This window comes from Oncorhynchus kisutch, linkage group LG4, assembly GCF_002021735.2.
Source record: "Oncorhynchus kisutch isolate 150728-3 linkage group LG4, Okis_V2, whole genome shotgun sequence".
NCBI lineage: Eukaryota > Metazoa > Chordata > Actinopteri > Salmoniformes > Salmonidae > Oncorhynchus > Oncorhynchus kisutch.
In genome coordinates this window covers 39,757,454-39,780,238 of record NC_034177.2, presented here as the reverse complement: position 1 = coordinate 39,780,238, position 22,785 = coordinate 39,757,454, and the positions used below count along the sequence as shown (strand labels likewise).

At 48.8% G+C, this 22,785-nt stretch overlaps 1 long non-coding RNA gene across 1 annotated transcript in view; it reads right to left on the bottom strand.

Annotated features, from left to right (window-relative positions):
- Positions 1-22,785, bottom strand: part of LOC109888690 (uncharacterized) — a 188,858-nt gene that overhangs the window by 52,937 nt on the left and 113,136 nt on the right. The gene's annotated exons all lie outside the window — the stretch shown is intronic.

The following is a 22,785-nucleotide window of genomic DNA, read 5'->3' as shown; positions in this document are numbered from 1 at the left end:
AACAGTCAATCTGCTACAGTACGATAGCCCTCACCTCACTACAACACAACAGTCACTCTGCTACAGTACTACAGCCCTCACATCACTACAACACAACATTCACGCTGCTACAGTACTACATCCCTCACCTCACTACAACACAACAGTCACTCTGCTACAGAACGACAGCCCTCACATCACTACAACACAACAGTCACTCTGTTACAGAACAACAGCCCTCACGCCACTACAACACAACAGTCACTCTGCTACAGTACTACAGCCCTCACGTCACAACAACACAACAGTCACTCTGCTACAGTACTACAGCCCTCACGCCACTACAACACAACAGTCACTCTGCTACAGAACGACAGCCCACACATCACTACAACACAACCGACACTCTGCTACAGAACGACAGCCCTCACATCACTACAACACAACAGTCAGTCTGCTAAAGAACAACAGCCCCCACGCCACTACAACACGACAGTCACTCTGCTACAGTACTACATCCCTCACCTCACTACAACACAACAGTCACTCTGCTACAGAACGACAGCCCTCACATCACTACAACACAACAGTCACTCTGCTACAGTTCTACAGCCCTCACCTCACAACAACACAACAGTCACTGTGCTACAGTTCTACAGCCCTCACCTCACTACAACACAACAGTCACTCTGCTACAGTACTACAGCCCTCACGCCACTACAACACAACAGTCACTCTGCTACAGAACAACAGCCCACACATCACTACAACACAACCGACACTCTGCTACAGAACGACAGCCCTCACATCACTACAACACAACAGTCACTCTGCTAAAGAACGACAGCCCTCACTTCACTACAACACAACAGTCACTCTGCTACAGTACTACAGCCCTCACACCCCTTCAACACAACAGTCACTCTGCTACAGTACTACAGCCCTCACACCACTGCAACACAACAGTCACTCTGCTACAGAACGACAGCCCTCACATCACTACAACAGTCACTCTGCTACAGAACAACAGCCCTCACACCACTGCAACACAACAGTCACTCTGCTACAGAACGACAGCCCTCACGCCACTACAACACAACAGACACTCTGCTACAGTACTACAGCCCTCACGTCACTACAACACAACAGTCACTCTGCTTAAGTACTTCAGCCCTCACATTGCTACAACACAACAGTCACTCTGCTACAGTTCAACATCCCTCACCTCACAACAACACAACATTCACTCTGCTACAGAACGACAGCCCTCACGTCACTACAACACAACAGTCACTCTGCTACAGCAATATAGCCCTCACCTCACTACAACACAACAGTCACTCTGCTACAGTACTACAGCCCTCACGCCACTACAACACAACAATCACTCTGCTACAGTACTATAGCCCTCACATCACTACAACACAACAGTCACTCTGCTACAGTACTACATCCCTCACCTCACTACAACACAACAGTCACTCTGCTACAGAACGACAGCCCTCACGTCACTACAACACAACAGTCACTCTGCTACAGTACAACAGCCCTCACGCAACTACAACACAACAGTCACTCTGCTACAGAACGACAGCCCCCACATGACTACAACACAACCGACACTCTGCTACAGAACGACAGCCCTCACATCACTACAACACAACAGTCAGTCTGCTACAGAACAACAGCCCCCACGCCACTACAACACGACAGTCACTCTGCTACAGAACGACAGCCCTTCCGCCACTACAACACAACAGTCACTCTGCTAAAGAACGACAGCCCTCACTTCACTACAACACAACAGTCACTCTGCTACAGTACTACAGCCCTCACCTCACTACAACACAACAGTCACTCTGCTACAGAACGACAGCCCTCACATCACTACAACACAACAGTCACTCTGCTACAGTTCTACAGCCCTCACCTCACAACAACACAACAGTCACTGTGCTACAGTTCTACAGCCCTCACCTCACTACAACACAACAGTCACTCTGCTACAGTACTACAGCCCTCACGCCACTACAACACAACAGTCACTCTGCTACAGAACAACAGCCCACACATCACTACAACACAACCGACACTCTGCTACAGAACGACAGCCCTCACATCACTACAACACAACAGTCACTCTGCTAAAGAACGAAAGCCCTCACTTCACTACAACACAACAGTCACTCTGCTACAGTACTACAGCCCTCACACCCCTTCAACACAACAGTCACTCTGCTACAGTACTACAGCCCTCACACCACTGCAACACAACAGTCACTCTGCTACAGAACGACAGCCCTCACATCACTACAACAGTCACTCTGCTACAGAACAACAGCCCTCACACCACTGCAACACAACAGTCACTCTGCTACAGAACGACAGCCCTCACGCCACTACAACACAACAGACACTCTGCTACAGTACTACAGCCCTCACGTCACTACAACACAACAGTCACTCTGCTTAAGTACTTCAGCCCTCACATTGCTACAACACAACAGTCACTCTGCTACAGTTCTACATCCCTCACCTCACAACAACACAACATTCACTCTGCTACAGAACGACAGCCCTCACGTCACTTCAACACAACAGTCACTCTGCTACAGCAATATAGCCCTCACCTCACTACAACACAACAGTCACTCTGCTACAGTACTACAGCCCTCACGCCACTACAACACAACAATCACTCTGCTACAGTACTATAGCCCTCACATCACTACAACACAACAGTCACTCTGCTACAGTACTACATCCCTCACCTCACTACAACACAACAGTCACTCTGCTACAGAACGACAGCCCTCACGTCACTACAACACAACAGTCACTCTGCTACAGTACAACAGCCCTCACGCAACTACAACACAACAGTCACTCTGCTACAGAACGACAGCCCCCACATGACTACAACACAACCGACACTCTGCTACAGAACGACAGCCCTCACATCACTACAACACAACAGTCAGTCTGCTACAGAACAACAGCCCCCACGCCACTACAACACGACAGTCACTCTGCTACAGAACGACAGCCCTTCCGCCACCACAACACAACAGTCACTCTGCTAAAGAACGACAGCCCTCACTTCACTACAACACAACAGTCACTCTGCTACAGTACTACAGCCCTCATACCCCTTCAACACAACAGTCACTCTGCTACAGTACTACAGCCCTCACACCACTGCAACACAACAGTCACTCTGCTACAGAACAACAGCCCTCACATCACTACAACACAACAGTCACTCTGCTACAGAACGACAGCCCTCACGTCACTACAACACAACAGTCACTCTGCTACAGCAATATAGCCCTCACCTCACTACAACACAACAGTCACTCTGCTACAGTACTACAGCCCTCACGCCACTACAACACAACAATCACTCTGCTACAGTACTATAGCCCTCACATCACTACAACACAACAGTCACTCTGCTACAGTACTACATCCCTCACCTCACTACAACACAACAGTCACTCTGCTACAGAACGACAGCCCTCACGTCACTACAACACAACAGTCACTCTGCTACAGTACAACAGCCCTCACGCAACTACAACACAACAGTCACTCTGCTACAGAACGACAGCCCTCACGCCACTAAAACACAACAGTAACTCTGCTACAGTACTACAGCCCTCACATCACTACAACACAACAGTCACTCTGCTACAGTACTACAGCCCTCATGCCACAACAACACAACAGTCACTCTACTACAGTACTACAGCCCTCACACCACTACAACACAACAGTAACTCTGCTACAGTAGTACAGCCCTCACATCACTACAACACAACAGTCACCCTGCTACAGTACAACAGCCCTCACGCAACTACAACACAACAGTCACTCTGCTACAGAACGGCAGCCCTCACGCCACTAAAACACAACAGTAACTCTGCTACAGTACTACAGCCCTCACATCACTACAACACAACAGTCACTCTGCTACAGAACGACAGCCCTCACGCAACTACAACACAACAGTCACTCTGCCACAGTACTACAGACCACACGCCACTACAACACAACAGTTACTCTGCTACAGTACTACAGCCCTCACGTCACTACAACACAACAGTTACTCTGCTTAAGTACCTCATCCCTCACCTCACTACAACACAACAGTCACTCTGCTACAGTACTATAGCCCTCACATCACTACAACACAACAGTAACTCTGCTACAGTACTACAGCCCTCACATCACTACAACACAACAGTTACTCTGCTTAAGTACCTCAGCCCTCACGCCACTACAACACAACAATCACTCTGCTACAGTACTACAGCCCTCACATCACTACAACACAACATTCACTCTGCTACAGTACTACATCCCTCACCTCACTACAACACAACAGTCACTCTGCTACAGAACGACAGCCCTCACGTCACTACAACACAACAGTCACTCTGCTACAATACAACAGCCCTCACGCAACTACAACACAACAGTAACTCTGCTACAGAACGACAGCCCTCACGCCAATAAAACACAACAGTAACTCTGCTACAGTACTACAGCCCTCACATCACTACAACACAACACTCACTCTGCTACAGTACTACAGCCCTCACGCCACAACAACACAACAGTCAATCTGCTACAGTACTATAGCCCTCACCTCACTACAACACAACAGTCACTCTGCTACAGTACTACAGCCCTCACATCACTACAACACAACATTCACGCTGCTACAGTACTACATCCCTCACCTCACTACAACACAACAGTCACTCTGCTACAGAACGACAGCCCTCACATCACTACAACACAACAGTCACTCTGCTACAGAACAACAGCCCTCACGCCACTACAACACAACAGTCACTCTGCTACAGTACTACAGCCCTCACGTCACAACAACACAACAGTCACTCTGCTACAGTTCTACAGCCCTCACCTCACTACAATACAACAGTCACTCTGCTACAGTACTAACGCCCTCACGCCACTACAACACAACAGTCACTCTGCTACAGTACTACATCCCTCACCTCACTACAACACAACAGTCACTCTGCTACAGAACGACAGCCCTCACGTCACTACAACACAACAGTTACTCTGCTTAAGTACCTCAGCCCTCACGCCACTACAACACAACAGTCACTCTGCTACAGCAATATAGCCCTCACCTCACTACAACACAACAGTCACTCTGCTACAGTACTACAGCCCTCACGCCACTACAACACAACAATCACTCTGCTACAGTACTATAGCCCTCACATCACTACAACACAACAGTCACTCTGCTACAGTACTACATCCCTCACCTCACTACAACACAACAGTCACTCTGCTACAGAACGACAGCCCTCACGTCACTACAACACAACAGTCACTCTGCTACAGTACAACAGCCCTCACGCAACTACAACACAACAGTCACTCTGCTACAGAACGACAGCCCTCACGCCACTAAAACACAACAGTAACTCTGCTACAGTACTACATCCCTCACATCACTACAACACAACAGTCACTCTGCTACAGTACTACAGCCCTCATGCCACAACAACACAACAGTCACTCTACTACAGTACTACAGCCCTCACACCACTACAACACAACAGTAACTCTGCTACAGTAGTACAGCCCTCACATCACTACAACACAACAGTCACCCTGCTACAGTACAACAGCCCTCACGCAACTACAACACAACAGTCACTCTGCTACAGAACGGCAGCCCTCACGCCACTAAAACACAACAGTAACTCTGCTACAGTACTACAGCCCTCACATCACTACAACACAACAGTCACTCTGCTACAGAACGACAGCCCTCACGCAACTACAACACAACAGTCACTCTGCCACAGTACTACAGCCCACACGCCACTACAACACAACAGTTACTCTGCTACAGTACTACAGCCCTCACGTCACTACAACACAACAGTTACTCTGCTTAAGTACCTCATCCCTCACCTCACTACAACACAACAGTCACTCTGCTACAGTACTATAGCCCTCACATCACTACAACACAACAGTAACTCTGCTACAGTACTACAGCCCTCACATCACTACAAACACAACATTTACTCTGCTTAAGTACCTCAGCCCTCACGCCACTACAACACAACAATCACTCTGCTACAGTACTACAGCCCTCACATCACTACAACACAACATTCACTCTGCTACAGTACTACATCCCTCACCTCACTACAACACAACAGTCACTCTGCTACAGAACGACAGCCCTCACGTCACTAACAACACAACAGTCACTCTGCTACAATACAACAGCCCTCACGAAACTACAACACAACAGTAACTCTGCTACAGAACGACAGCCCTCACGCCAATAAAACACAACAGTAACTCTGCTACAGTACTACAGCCCTCACATCACTACAACACAACACTCACTCTGCTACAGTACTACAGCCCTCACGCCACAACAACACAACAGTCAATCTGCTACAGTACTATAGCCCTCACCTCACTACAACACAACAGTCACTCTGCTACAGTACTACAGCCCTCACATCACTACAACACAACATTCACGCTGCTACAGTACTACATCCCTCACCTCACTACAACACAACAGTCACTCTGCTACAGAACGACAGCCCTCACATCACTACAACACAACAGTCACTCTGCTACAGAACAACAGCCCTCACGCCACTACAACACAACAGTCACTCTGCTACAGTACTACAAGCCCTCACGTCACAACAACACAACAGTCACTCTGCTACAGTTCTACAGCCCTCACCTCACTACAATACAACAGTCACTCTGCTACAGTACTAACGCCCTCACGCCACTACAACACAACAGTCACTCTGCTACAGTACTACATCCCTCACCTCACTACAACACAACAGTCACTCTGCTACAGAACGACAGCCCTCACGTCACTACAACACAACAGTTACTCTGCTTAAGTACCTCAGCCCTCACGCCACTACAACACAACAATCACTCTGCTACAGTACTATAGCCCTCACATCACTACAACACAACACTCACTCTGCTACAGTACTACAGCCCTCACGCCACAACAACACAACAGTCAATCTCCTACAGTACTATAGCCCTCACCTCACTACAACACAACAGTCACTCTGCTACAGTACTACAGCCCTCACATCACTACAACACAAGATTCACGCTGCTACAGTACTACATCCCTCACCTCACTACAACACAACAGTCACTCTGCTACAGAACGACAGCCCTCACATCACTACAACACAACAGTCACTCTGTTACAGAACAACAGCCCTCACGCCACTACAACACAACAGTCACTCTGCTACAGTACTACAGCCCTCACGTCACAACAACACAACAGTCACTCTGCTACAGTACTACAGCCCTCACGTCACTACAACACAACAGACACTCTGCTACAGAACGACAGCCCACACATCACTACAACACAACCGACAATCTGCTACAGAACGACAGCCCTCACATCACTACAACACAACAGTCACTCTGCTACAGAACAACAGCCCTCACGCCACTACAACACAACAGTCACTCTGCTACAGTACTACAGCCCTCACGTCACAACAACACAACAGTCACTCTGCTACAGTTCTACAGCCCTCACCTCACTACAATACAACAGTCACTCTGCTACAGTACTAACGCCCTCACGCCACTACAACACAACAGTCACTCTGCTACAGTACTACATCCCTCACCTCACTACAACACAACAGTCACTCTGCTACAGAACGACAGCCCTCACGTCACTACAACACAACAGTTACTCTGCTTAAGTACCTCAGCCCTCACGCCACTACAACACAACAATCACTCTGCTACAGTACTATAGCCCTCACATCACTACAACACAACAGTAACTCTGCTACAGTACTACAGCCCTCACATCACTACAACACAACATTCACACTGCTACAGTACTACATCCCTCACCTCACTACAACACAACAGTCACTCTGCTACAGAACGACAGCCCTCACGTCACTACAACACAACAGTCACTCTGCTACAGTACAAACAGCCCCTCACGCAACTACAAAACAACAGTCACTCTGCTACAGAACGACAGCCCTCACGCCAAATAAAACACAACAGTAACTCTGCTACAGTACTACAGCCCTCACATCACTACAACACAACACTCACTCTGCTACAGTACTACAGCCCTCACGCCACAACAACACAACAGTCAATCTGCTACAGTTACGCAATAGCCTCACCTCACTACAACACAACAGTACTCTGCTACAGTACTAACAGCCCTCACATCACTACAACACAACATTCACGCTGCTACAGTACTACATCCTCAACCTCACTACAACACAACAGTCACTTGCTACAGAACGACAGCCCTCACATCACTACAACACAACAGTCACTCTGTTACAGACAACAGCCCTCACGCCACTACAACACAACAGTCACTCTGCTACAGTACTACAGCCCTCACGTCACAACAACACAACAGTCACTCTGCTACAGTACTACAGCCCTCACGCCACTACAACACAACAGTCACTCTGCTACAGAACGACAGCCCTCACATCACTACAACACAACCGTCACTCTGCTACAGAACGACAGCCCTCACATCACTACAACACAACAGTCACTCTGCTAAAGAACAACAGCCCCCACGCCACTACAACACGACAGTCACTCTGCTACAGTACTACATCCCTCACCTCACTACAACACAACAGTCACTCTGCTACAGAACGACAGCCCTCACATCACTACAACACAACAGTTACTCTGCTTAAGTACTACAGCCCTCACATCACTACAACACAACAGTCACTCTGCTACAGTTCTACAGCCCTCACCTCACAACAACACAACAGTCACTGTGCTACAGTTCTATAGCCCTCACCTCACTACAACACAACAGTCACTCTGCTACAGTACTACAGCCCTCACGCCACTACAACACAACAGTCACTCTGCTACAGCCAGCCCTCACATCACTACAACACAACCGACACTCTGCTACAGAACGACAGCCCTCACATCACTACAACACAACAGTCACTCTGCTAAAGAACGACAGCCCTCACTTCACTACAACACAACAGTCACTCTGCTACAGTACTACAGCCCTCACACCCCTTCAACACAACAGTCACTCTGCTACAGTACTACAGCCCTCACACCACTGCAACACAACAGTCACTCTGCTACAGAACGACAGCCCTCACATCACTACAACAGTCACTCTGCTACAGAACTACAGCCCTCACCACTACAACACAACAGTCACTCTGCTACAGAACGACACCCTCACGCCACTACAACACAACAGTCACTCTGCTACAGTACTACAGCCCTCACGTCACTACAACACAACAGTCACTCTGCTACAGTACTACAGCCCTCATCACTACAACACAACAGTCACTCTGCTACAGTACTACAGCCCTCACCTCACTACAACACAACAGTCACTCTGCTACAGAACGACAGCCCTCACGTCACTACAACACAACAGTCACTCTGCTACAGTACTACAGCCCTCACCTCACTACAACACAACAGTCACTCTGCTACAGAACTACAGCCCTCACGTCACTACAACACAACAGTCACTCTGCTACAGTACTACAGCCCTCACGCACTACAACACAACAGTCACTCTGCTACAGAACGACAGCCCACACATCACTACAACACAACAGTCACTCTGCTACAGAACGACAGCCCTCACATCACTACAACACAACAGTCACTCTGCTACAGAACAACAGCCCTCACGCCACTACAACACAACAGTCACTCTGCTACAGAACGACAGCCCTCACGCCACTACAACACAACAGTCACTCTGCTACAGAACGACAGCCCTCACATCACTACAACACAACAGTCACTCTGCTACAGTACTACAGCCCTCACCTCACTACAACACAACAGTCACTCTGCTACAGTACTACAGCCCTCACACCACTACAACACAACAGTCACTCTGCTACAGTACTACAGCCCTCACACACTACAACACAACAGTCACTCTGCTACAGTACTACAGCCCTCACATCACTACAACACAACAGTCACTCTGCTACAGAACTACAGCCCTCACGTCACTACAACACAACAGTCACTCTGCTACAGTAATACAGCCCTCACCTCACTACAACACAACAGTCACTCTGCTACAGTACTACAGCCCTCACGCCACTACAACACAACAGTCACTCTGCTACAGTACTACAGCCCTCACATCACTACAACACAACAGTCACTCTGCTACAGTACTACAGCCCTCACTCACTACAACACAACAGTCACTCTGCTACAGAACGACAGCCCTCACGTCACTACAACACAACAGTCACTCTGCTACAGTACAACAGCCCTCACGCACTACAACACAACAGTCACTCTGCTACAGAACGACAGCCCTCACGCCACTACAACACAACAGTCACTCTGCTACAGTACTACAGCCCTCACATCACTACAACACAACAGTCACTCTGCTACAGTACTACAGCCCTCACGCACTACAACACAACAGTCACTCTGCTACAGTACTACAGCCCTCACACCACTACAACACAACAGTCACTCGGCTACAGTACTACAGCCCACACATCACTACAACACAACAGTCACTCTGCTACAGAACGACAGCCCTCACATCACTACAACACAACAGTCACTCTGCTACAGTACTACAGCCCTCACACCACTACAACACAACAGTCACTCTGCTACAGAACGACAGCCCTCACATCACTACAACACAACAGTCACTCTGCTACAGTACGACAGCCCTCACCTCACTACAACACAACAGTCACTCTGCTACAGTACTACAGCCCTCACACCACTACAACACAACAGTCACTCTGCTACAGAACTACAGCCCTCACATCACTACAACACAACAGTCACTCTGCTACAGAACTACAGCCCTCACATCACTACAACACAACAGTCACTCTGCTACAGAACGACAGCCCTCACGCCACTACAACACAACAGTCACTCTGCTACAGTACTACAGCCCTCACGCACTACAACACAACAGTCACTCTGCTACAGAACGACAGCCCTCACACACTACAACACAACAGTCACTCTGCTACAGAACTACAGCCCTCACATCACTACAACACAACAGTCACTCTGCTACAGAACGACAGCCCTCACATCACTACAACACAACAGTCACTCTGCTACAGAACGACAGCCCTCACGCCACTACAACACAACAGTCACTCTGCTACAGAACGACAGCCCTCACACACTACAACACAACAGTCACTCTGCTACAGAACAGCCCTCACATCACTACAACACAACAGTCACTCTGCTACAGAACGACAGCCCTCACATCACTACAACACAACAGTCACTCTGCTACAGAACAACAGCCCTCACTCACTACAACACAACAGTCACTCTGCTACAGAACTACAGCCCTCACGTCACTACAACACAACAGTCACTCTGCTACAGTACTACAGCCCTCACATCACTACAACACAACAGTCACTCTGCTACAGTACTACAGCCCTCACTCACTACAACACAACAGTCACTCTGCTACAGTACTACAGCCCTCACCTCACTACAACACAACAGTCACTCTGCTACAGTACTACAGCCCTCACGCCACTACAACACAACAGTCACTCTGCTACAGTACTACAGCCCTCACATCACTACAACACAACAGTCACTCTGCTACAGAACTACAGCCCTCACATCACTACAACACAACAGTCACTCTGCTACAGAACAACAGCCCTCACGCCACTACAACACAACAGTCACTCTGCTACAGAACGACAGCCCTCACGCCACTACAACACAACAGTCACTCTGCTAAAGAACGACAGCCCTCACTTCACTACAACACAACAGTCACTCTGCTACAGTACTACAGCCCTCACCTCACTACAACACAACAGTCACTCTGCTACAGTACTACAGCCCTCACACCACTACAACACAACAGTCACTCTGCTACAGTACTACAGCCCTCACACCACTGCAACACAACAGTCACTCTGCTACAGAACGACAGCCCTCACATCACTACAACACAACAGTCACTCTGCTACAGAACTACAGCCCTCACACCACTACAACACAACAGTCACTCTGCTACAGAACGACAGCCCTCACGCCACTACAACACAACAGTCACTCTGCTACAGTACTACAGCCCTCACGCCACTACAACACAACAGTCACTCTGCTACAGTACTACAGCCCTCACATCACTACAACACAACAGTCACTCTGCTACAGTACTACAGCCCTCACCTCACTACAACACAACAGTCACTCTGCTACAGTACTACAGCCCTCACATCACTACAACACAACAGTCACTCTGCTACAGTACTACAGCCCTCACTCACTACAACACAACAGTCACTCTGCTACAGTACTACAGCCCTCACCTCACTACAACACAACAGTCACTCTGCTACAGAACGACAGCCCTCACATCACTACAACACAACAGTCACTCTGCTACAGAACAACAGCCCTCACACCACTACAACACAACAGTCACTCTGCTACAGAACTACAGCCCTCACATCACTACAACACAACAGTCACTCTGCTACAGTACTACAGCCCTCACGTCACTACAACACAACAGTCACTCTGCTACAGTACTACAGCCCTCACTCACTACAACACAACAGTCACTCTGCTACAGTACTACAGCCCTCACTCACTACAACACAACAGTCACTCTGCTACAGTACTACAGCCCTCACGTCACTACAACACAACAGTCACTCTGCTACAGTACTACAGCCCTCACATCACTACAACACAACAGTCACTCTGCTACAGTACTACAGCCCTCACCTCACTACAACACAACAGTCACTCTGCTACAGTACTACAGCCCTCACATCACTACAACACAACAGTCACTCTGCTACAGTACTACAGCCCTCACGTCACTACAACACAACAGTCACTCTGCTACAGAACGACAGCCCTCACATCACTACAACACAACCGACACTCTGCTACAGAACGACAGCCCTCACATCACTACAACACAACAGTCACTCTGCTACAGAACAACAGCCCTCACGCCACTACAACACAACAGTCACTCTGCTACAGAACGACAGCCCTCCGCCACTACAACACAACAGTCACTCTGCTACAGAACGACAGCCCTCACTTCACTACAACACAACAGTCACTCTGCTACAGTACTACAGCCCTCACCTCACTACAACACAACAGTCACTCTGCTACAGTACTACAGCCCCTCACACCCCCTTCAACACAACAGTCACTCTGCTACAGTACTACAGCCCTCCACACCACTGCAACACAACAGTCACTCTGCTACAGAACGACAGCCCTCACATCACTACAACACAACAGTCACTCTGCTACAGAACAACAGCCCTCACACACTGCAACACAACAGTCACTCTGCTACAGAACGACAGCCCACACGCCACTACAACACAACAGACACTCTGCTACAGTACTACAGCCCTCACGTCACTACACCACAACAGTCACTCTGCTTAAGTACTTCAGCCCTCACATTGCTACAACACAACCGTCCACTCTGCTACAGTTTCTACAGCCCTCACCTCACAACAACACACATTCACTCTGCTACAGAACGACAGCCCTCACGTCACTACAACACAACAGTCACTCTGCTACAGCAATATAGCCCTCACCTCACTACAACACAACAGTCACTCTGCTACAGTACTACAGCCCTCACGCCACTACAACACAACAATCACTCTGCTACATTACTATAGCCCCTCACATCACTACAACACAACAGTCACTCTGCTACACTACTACATCCCTCACCTCACTACAACACAACAGTCACTCTGCTACAGAACGACAGCCCTCACGTCACTACAACACGACAGTCACTCGCTACAGTACAACAGCCCTCACGGCAACTACAACACAACAGTCACTCTGCTACAGAACGACAGCCTCACACCACTAAAACACAACAGTAACTCTGCTACAGTACTACAGCCTCACATCACTACAACACAACAGTCACTCGGCTACAGTACTACAGCCCCTCACGTCACTACAACACAACAGTTGCTCTGCTTAAGTACTACAGCCCTCACATCACTACAACACAACAGTCACTCTGCTACAGTTCTACAGCCCCTCACCTCACAACAACACAACAGTCACTCTGCTACCGTTCTACAGCCCTCACCTCACTACAACACAACAGTCACTCTGCTACAGTACTACAGCCCTCACATCACTACAACACAACAGTCACTCTGCTACAGTACTACATCCCTCACCTCACTACAACCACAAACAGTCACTCTGCTACAGAACGACAGCCCTCACGTCACTACAAACACAACAGTCACTCTGCTACAGTACAACAGCCCTCACGCAACTACAACACAACAGTCACTCTGCTACAGAATGACAGCCCTCACGCCACTAAAACACAACAGTAACTCTGCTACAGTACTACAGCCCTCACGTCACTACAACACAACAGTCACTCTGCCTACAGTCCTACCACCCTCACACACTTACAACACAATAGTCACTCTGCTACAGAACGACAGCCCACACATCACTACAACACAACAGACACTCTGCTACAGAACGACAGCCCTCCACATCACTACAAACACAACAGTCAGTCTGCTACAGAACAACAGCCCTCACGCCACTACAACCGACAGTCACTCTGCTACAGAACGACCAGCCCTTCCGCCACTACACACAACAGTCACTCTGCTAAAGAACGACAACCCTCACTTCACTACAACACAACAGTCACTCTGCTACAGTACTACAGCCCTCACCTCACTACAACACAACAGTCAGTCTGCTACAGTACTACAGCCCTCACACCCCTTCAACACAACAGTCACTCTGCTACAGTACTACAGCCCTCACACCACTGCAACACAACAGTCACTCTGCCACAGAACGACATCCCTCACATCACTACAACACAACGGTCACTCTGCTACAGTACTACAGCCCTCACGTCACTACAACACAACAGTTGCTCTGCTTAAGTACTACAGCCCTCACATCACTACAACACAACAGTCACTCTGCTACAGTACTACAGCCCTCACATCACTACAACACAACAGTCACTCTGCTACAGTACTACATCCCTCACCTCACTACAACACAACAGTCACTCTGCTACAGAACGACAGCCCTCACGTCACTACAACACAACAGTCACTCTGCTACAGTACAACAGCCCTCACGCCACTAAAACACAACAGTAACTCTGCTACAGTACTACAGCCCTCACATCACTACAACACAAAGGTCACTCTGCTACAGTTTCTACAGCCCTCACCTCACAACAACACAACAGTCACTCTGCTACAGTTCTACAGCCCTCACCTCACTACAACACAACAGTCACTCTGCTACAGTACTACAGCCCTCACATCACTACAACACAACAGTCACTCTGCTACAGTACTACATCCCTCACCTCACTACAACACAACAGTCACTCTGCTACAGAACGACAGCCCTCACGTCACTACAACACAACAGTCACTCTGCTACAGTACAACAGCCCTCACGCCACTAAAACACAACAGTAACTCTGCTACAGTACTACAGCCCTCACATCACTACAACACAAAGGTCACTCTGCTACAGTACTACAGCCCTCACGTCACTACAACACAACAGTTGCTCTGCTTAAGTACTACAGCCCTCACATCACTACAACACAACAGTCACTCTGCTACAGTTCTACAGCCCCTCACATCACTACAACACAACAGTCAGTCTGCTACAGAACAACAGCCCTCACGCCACTACAAACACGACAGTCACTCTGCTACAGAACGACAGCCCTTCCGCCACTACAACACAACAGTCACTCTGCTAAAGAACGACAGCCCTCACTTCACTACAACACAACAGTCACTCTGCTACAGTACTACAGCCCTCACCTCACTACAACACAACAGTCACTCTGCTACAGTACTACAGCCCTCACACCCCTTCAACACAACAGTCACTCTGCTACAGTACTACAGCCCTCACACCACTGCAACACAACAGTCACTCTGCTACAGAACGACAGCCCTCACATCACTACAACACAACAGTCACTCTGCTACAGAACAACAGCCCCTCACACCACTGCAACACAACAGTCACTCTGCTACAGAACGACAGCCCACACGCCACTACAACACAACAGACACTCTGCTACAGTACTACAGCCCTCACGTCACTACAACACAACAGTCACTCTGCTTAAGTACTTCAGCCCTCACATTGCTACAACACAACCGTCACTCTGCTACAGTTCTACAGCCCTCACCTCACAACAACACAACATTCACTCTGCTACAGAACGACAGCCCTCACGTCACTACAACACAACAGTCACTCTGCTACAGCAATATAGCCCTCACCTCACTACAACACAACAGTCACTCTGCTACAGTACTACAGCCCTCACGCCACTACAACACAACAATCACTCTGCTACAGTACTATAGCCCCTCACATCACTACAACACAACAGTCACTCTGCTACACTACTACATCCCTCACCTCACTACAACACAACAGTCACTCTGCTACAGAACGACAGCCCTCACGTCACTACAACACGACAGTCACTCTGCTACAGTACAACAGCCCTCACGCAACTACAACACAACAGTCACTCTGCTACAGAACGACAGCCCTCACACCACTAAAACACAACAGTAACTCTGCTACAGTACTACAGCCCCTCACATCACTACAACACAACAGTCACTCTGCTACAGTACTACAGCCCTCACGTCACTACAACACAACAGTTGCTCTGCTTAAGTACTACAGCCCTCACATCACTACAACACAACAGTCACTCTGCTACAGTTCTACAGCCCTCACCTCACAACAACACAACAGTCACTCTGCTACAGTTCTACAGCCCTCACCTCACTACAACACAACAGTCACTCTGCTACAGTACTACAGCCCTCACATCACTACAACACAACAGTCACTCTGCTACAGTACTACATCCCTCACCTCACTACAACACAACAGTCACTCTGCTACAGAACGACAGCCCTCACGTCACTACAACACAACAGTCACTCTGCTACAGTACAACAGCCCTCACGCAACTACAACACAACAGTCACTCTGCTACAGAATGACAGCCCTCACGCCACTAAAACACAACAGTAACTCTGCTACAGTACTACAGCCCTCACGTCACTACAACACAACAGTCACTCTGCTACAGTCCTACCACCCTCACACCACTACAACACAATAGTCACTCTGCTACAGAACGACAGCCCACACATCACTACAACACAACAGTCACTCTGCTACAGAACGACAGCCCTCACGTCACTACAACACAACAGTCACTCTGCTACAGTCCTACCACCCTCACACCACTACAACACAATAGTCACTCTGCTACAGAACGACAGCCCACACATCACTACAACACAACAGTCACTCTGCTACAGAACGACAGCCCACACATCACTACAACACGACAGTCACTTTGCTACAGAACGACAGCCCTTCCGCCACTACAACACAACAGTCACTCTGCTAAAGAACGACAAGCCTCACTTCACTACAACACAACAGTCACTCTGCTACAGTACTACAGCCCTCACCTCACTACAACACAACAGTCAGTCTGCTACAGTACTACAGCCCTCACACCCCTTCAACACAACAGTCACTCTGCTACAGTACTACAGCCCTCACACCACTGCAACACAACAGTCACTCTGCCACAGAACGACAGCCCTCACATCACTACAACACAACAGTCACTCTGCTACAGAACAACAGCCCTCACACCACTGCAACACAACAGTCACTCTGCTACAGAACGACAGCCCTCACGCCACTAAAACACAACAGTCACTCTGCTACAGTACTACAGCCCTCACGCCACTACAACACAACAGTTGCTCTGCTTAAGTACTACAGCCCTCACATCACTACAACACAACAGTCACTCTGCTACAGTTCTACAGCCCTCACCTCACAACAACACAACAGTCACTCTGCTACAGTTCTACAGCCCTCACTTCACTACAACACAACAGTCACTCTGCTACAGTACTACAGCCCCCACCTCACTACAACACAACAGTCACTCTGCTACAGTACTACAGCCCTCACACCACTGCAACACAACAGTCACTCTGCTACAGAACGACAGCCACCACATCACTACAACACAACAGTCACTCTGCTACAGAACAACAGCCCTCACACCACTGCAACACAACAGTCACTCTGCTACAGAACGACAGCCCTCACGACACTACAACACAACAGACACTCTGCTACAGTACTACAGCCCTCACGTCACTACAACACAACAGTCACTCTGCTACAGATCGACAGCCCTCACATCACTACAACACAACAGTCACTCTGCTAGAGAACAACAGCCCTCACTCCACTACAACACAACAGTCACTCTGCTACAGTTCTACAGCCCTCACGTCACTACAACACAACAGTTGCTCTGCTTAAGTACTACAGCCCTCACATCACTACAACACAACAGTCACTCTGCTACAGTTCTACAGCCCTCACCTCACAACAACACAACAGTCACTCTGCTACAGTTCTACAGCCCTCACCTCACTACAACACAACAGTCACTCTGCTACAGTACTACAGCCCTCACGCCACTACAACACAACAGTCACTCTGCTACAGAACGACAGCCCTCACATCACTACAACACAACAGTCAGTCTGCTACAGAACAACAGCCCTCACGCCACTACAACACGACAGTCACTTTGCTACAGAACGACAGCCCTTCCGCCACTACAACACAACAGTCACTCTGCTAAAGAACGACAAGCCTCACTTCACTACAACACAACAGTCACTCTGCTACAGTACTACAGCCCTCACCTCACTACAACACAACAGTCAGTCTGCTACAGTACTACAGCCCTCACACCCCTTCAACACAACAGTCACTCTGCTACAGTACTACAGCCCTCACACCACTGCAACACAACAGTCACTCTGCCACAGAACGACAGCCCTCACATCACTACAACACAACAGTCACTCTGCTACAGAACAACAGCCCTCACACCACTGCAACACAACAGTCACTCTGCTACAGAACGACAGCCCTCACGCCACTAAAACACAACAGTCACTCTGCTACAGTACTACAGCCCTCACGCCACTACAACACAACAGTTGCTCTGCTTAAGTACTACAGCCCTCACATCACTACAACACAACAGTCACTCTGCTACAGTTCTACAGCCCTCACCTCACAACAACACAACAGTCACTCTGCTACAGTTCTACAGCCCTCACTTCACTACAACACAACAGTCACTCTGCTACAGTACTACAGCCCCCACCTCACTACAACACAACAGTCACTCTGCTACAGTACTACAGCCCTCACACCACTGCAACACAACAGTCACTCTGCTACAGAACGACAGCCACCACATCACTACAACACAACAGTCACTCTGCTACAGAACAACAGCCCTCACACCACTGCAACACAACAGTCACTCTGCTACAGAACGACAGCCCTCACGACACTACAACACAACAGACACTCTGCTACAGTACTACAGCCCTCACGTCACTACAACACAACAGTCACTCTGCTTAAGTACTTCAGCCCTCACATTGCTACAACACAACAGTCACTCTGCTACAGTTCTACAGCCCTCACCTCACAACAACACAACATTCACTCTGCTACAGAACGACAGCCCTCACGTCACTACAACACAACAGTCACTCTGCTACAGCAATATAGCCCTCACCTCACTACAACACAACAGTCACTCTGCTACAGTACTACAGCCCTCACGCCACTACAACACAACAATCACTCTGCTACAGTCCTATAGCCCTCACATCACTACAACACAACAGTCACTCTGCTACAGTACTACATCCCTCACCTCACTACAACACAACAGTCACTCTGCTACAGAACGACAGCCCTCACGTCACTACAACACAACAGTCACTCTGCTACAGTACAACAGCCCTCACGCAACTACAACACAACAGTAACTCTGCTACAGAACGACAGCCCCCACATGACTACAACACAACCGACACTCTGCTACAGAACGACAGCCCTCACATCACTACAACACAACAGTCAGTCTGCTACAGAACAACAGCCCCCACACCACTACAACACGACAGTCACTCTGCTACAGAACGACAGCCCTTCCGCCACTACAACACAACAGTCACTCTGCTAAAGAACGACAGCCCTCACATCACTACAACACAACAGTCACTCTGCTACAGAACGACAGCCCTCACGTCACTACAACACAACAGTCACTCTGCTACAGCAATATAGCCCTCACCCCACTACAACACAACAGTCACTCTGCTACAGTACTACAGCCCTCACGCCACTACAACACAACAATCACTCTGCTACAGTACTATAGCCCTCACATCACTACAACACAACAGTCACTCTGCTACAGTACTACATCCCTCACCTCACTACAACACAACAGTCACTCTGCTACAGAACGACAGCCCTCACGTCACTACAACACAACAGTCACTCTGCTACAGTACAACAGCCCTCACGCAACTACAACACAACAGTAACTCTGCTACAGAACGACAGCCCCCACATGACTACAACACAACCGACACTCTGCTACAGAACGACAGCCCTCACATCACTACAACACAACAGTCAGTCTGCTACAGAACAACAGCCCCCACACCACTACAACACGACAGTCACTCTGCTACAGAACGACAGCCCTTCCGCCACTACAACACAACAGTCACTCTGCTAAAGAACGACAGCCCTCACATCACTACAACACAACAGTCACTCTGCTACAGAACGACAGCCCTCACGTCACTACAACACAACAGTCACTCTGCTACAGCAATATAGCCCTCACCCCACTACAACACAACAGTCACTCTGCTACAGTACTACAGCCCTCACGCCACTACAACACAACAATCACTCTGCTACAGTACTATAGCCCTCACATCACTACAACACAACAGTCACTCTGCTACAGTACTACATCCCTCACCTCACTACAACACAACAGTCACTCTGCTACAGAACGACAGCCCTCACGTCACTACAACACAACAGTCACTCTGCTACAGTACAACAGCCCTCACGCAACTACAACACAACAGTCACTCTGCTACAGAACGACAGCCCTCACGCCACTAAAACACAACAGTAACTCTGCTACAGTACTACATCCCTCACATCACTACAACACAACAGTCACTCTGCTACAGTACTACAGCCCTCACGCCACAACAACACAACAGTCACTCTACTACAGTACTACAGCCCTCACACCACTACAACACAACAGTCACTCGGCTACAGTACTACAGCCCACACATCACCACAACACAACAGTCACTCTGCTACAGAACGACAGCCCTCACGTCACTACAACACAACAGTCACTCTGCTACAGTCCTACAGCACTCACACCACTACAACACAATAGTAACTCTGCTACAGAACGACAGCCCTCACATCACTACAACACAACAGTAACTCGGCTACAGTACGACAGCCCTCACCTCACTACAACACAACAGTCGCTCTGCTACAGTCCTACCGCCCTCACACCACTACAACACAATAGTCACTCTGCTACAGAACTACAGCCCACACATCACTACAACACAACAGTCACTCTGCTACAGAACGACAGCCCTCACATCACTACAACACAACAGTCACTCTGCTACAGATCGACAGCCATCACGTCACTACATTACAACAGTCACTCTGCTAAAGAACGACAGCCCTCACGTCACTACAACACAACAGTCACTCTGCTAGGGAACGACAGTCCTCACACATCTACAACACAACAGTCACTCTGCTACAGAACAACAGCCCTCACATCACTACAACACAACAGTCACTCTGCTAGAGAACAACAGCCCTCACGCCACTACAACACAACAGTCACTCTGCTACAGTACTACAGCCCTCACGTCACTACAACACAACAGTTGCTCTGCTTAAGTACTACAGCCCTCACATCACTACAACACAACAGTCACTCTGCTACAGTTCTACAGCCCTCACCTCACAACAACACAACAGTCACTCTGCTACAGTTCTACAGCCCTCACCTCACTACAACACAACAGTCACTCTGCTACAGTACTACAGCCCTCACGCCACTACAACACAACAGTCACTCTGCTACAGAACGACAGCCCACACATCACTACAACACAACAGACACTCTGCTACAGAACGACAGCCCTCACATCACTACAACACAACAGTCAGTCTGCTACAGAACAACAGCCCTCACGCCACTACAACACGACAGTCACTCTGCTACAGAACGACAGCCCTTCCGCCACTACAACACAACAGTCACTCTGCTAAAGAACGACAACCCTCACTTCACTACAACACAACAGTCACTCTGCTACAGTACTACAGCCCTCACCTCACTACAACACAACAGTCAGTCTGCTACAGTACTACAGCCCTCACACCCCTTCAACACAACAGTCACTCTGCTACAGTACTACAGCCCTCACACCACTGCAACACAACAGTCACTCTGCCACAGAACGACATCCCTCACATCACTACAACACAACGGTCACTCTGCTACAGTACTACAGCCCTCACGTCACTACAACACAACAGTTGCTCTGCTTAAGTACTACAGCCCTCACATCACTACAACACAACAGTCACTCTGCTACAGTACTACAGCCCTCACATCACTACAACACAACAGTCACT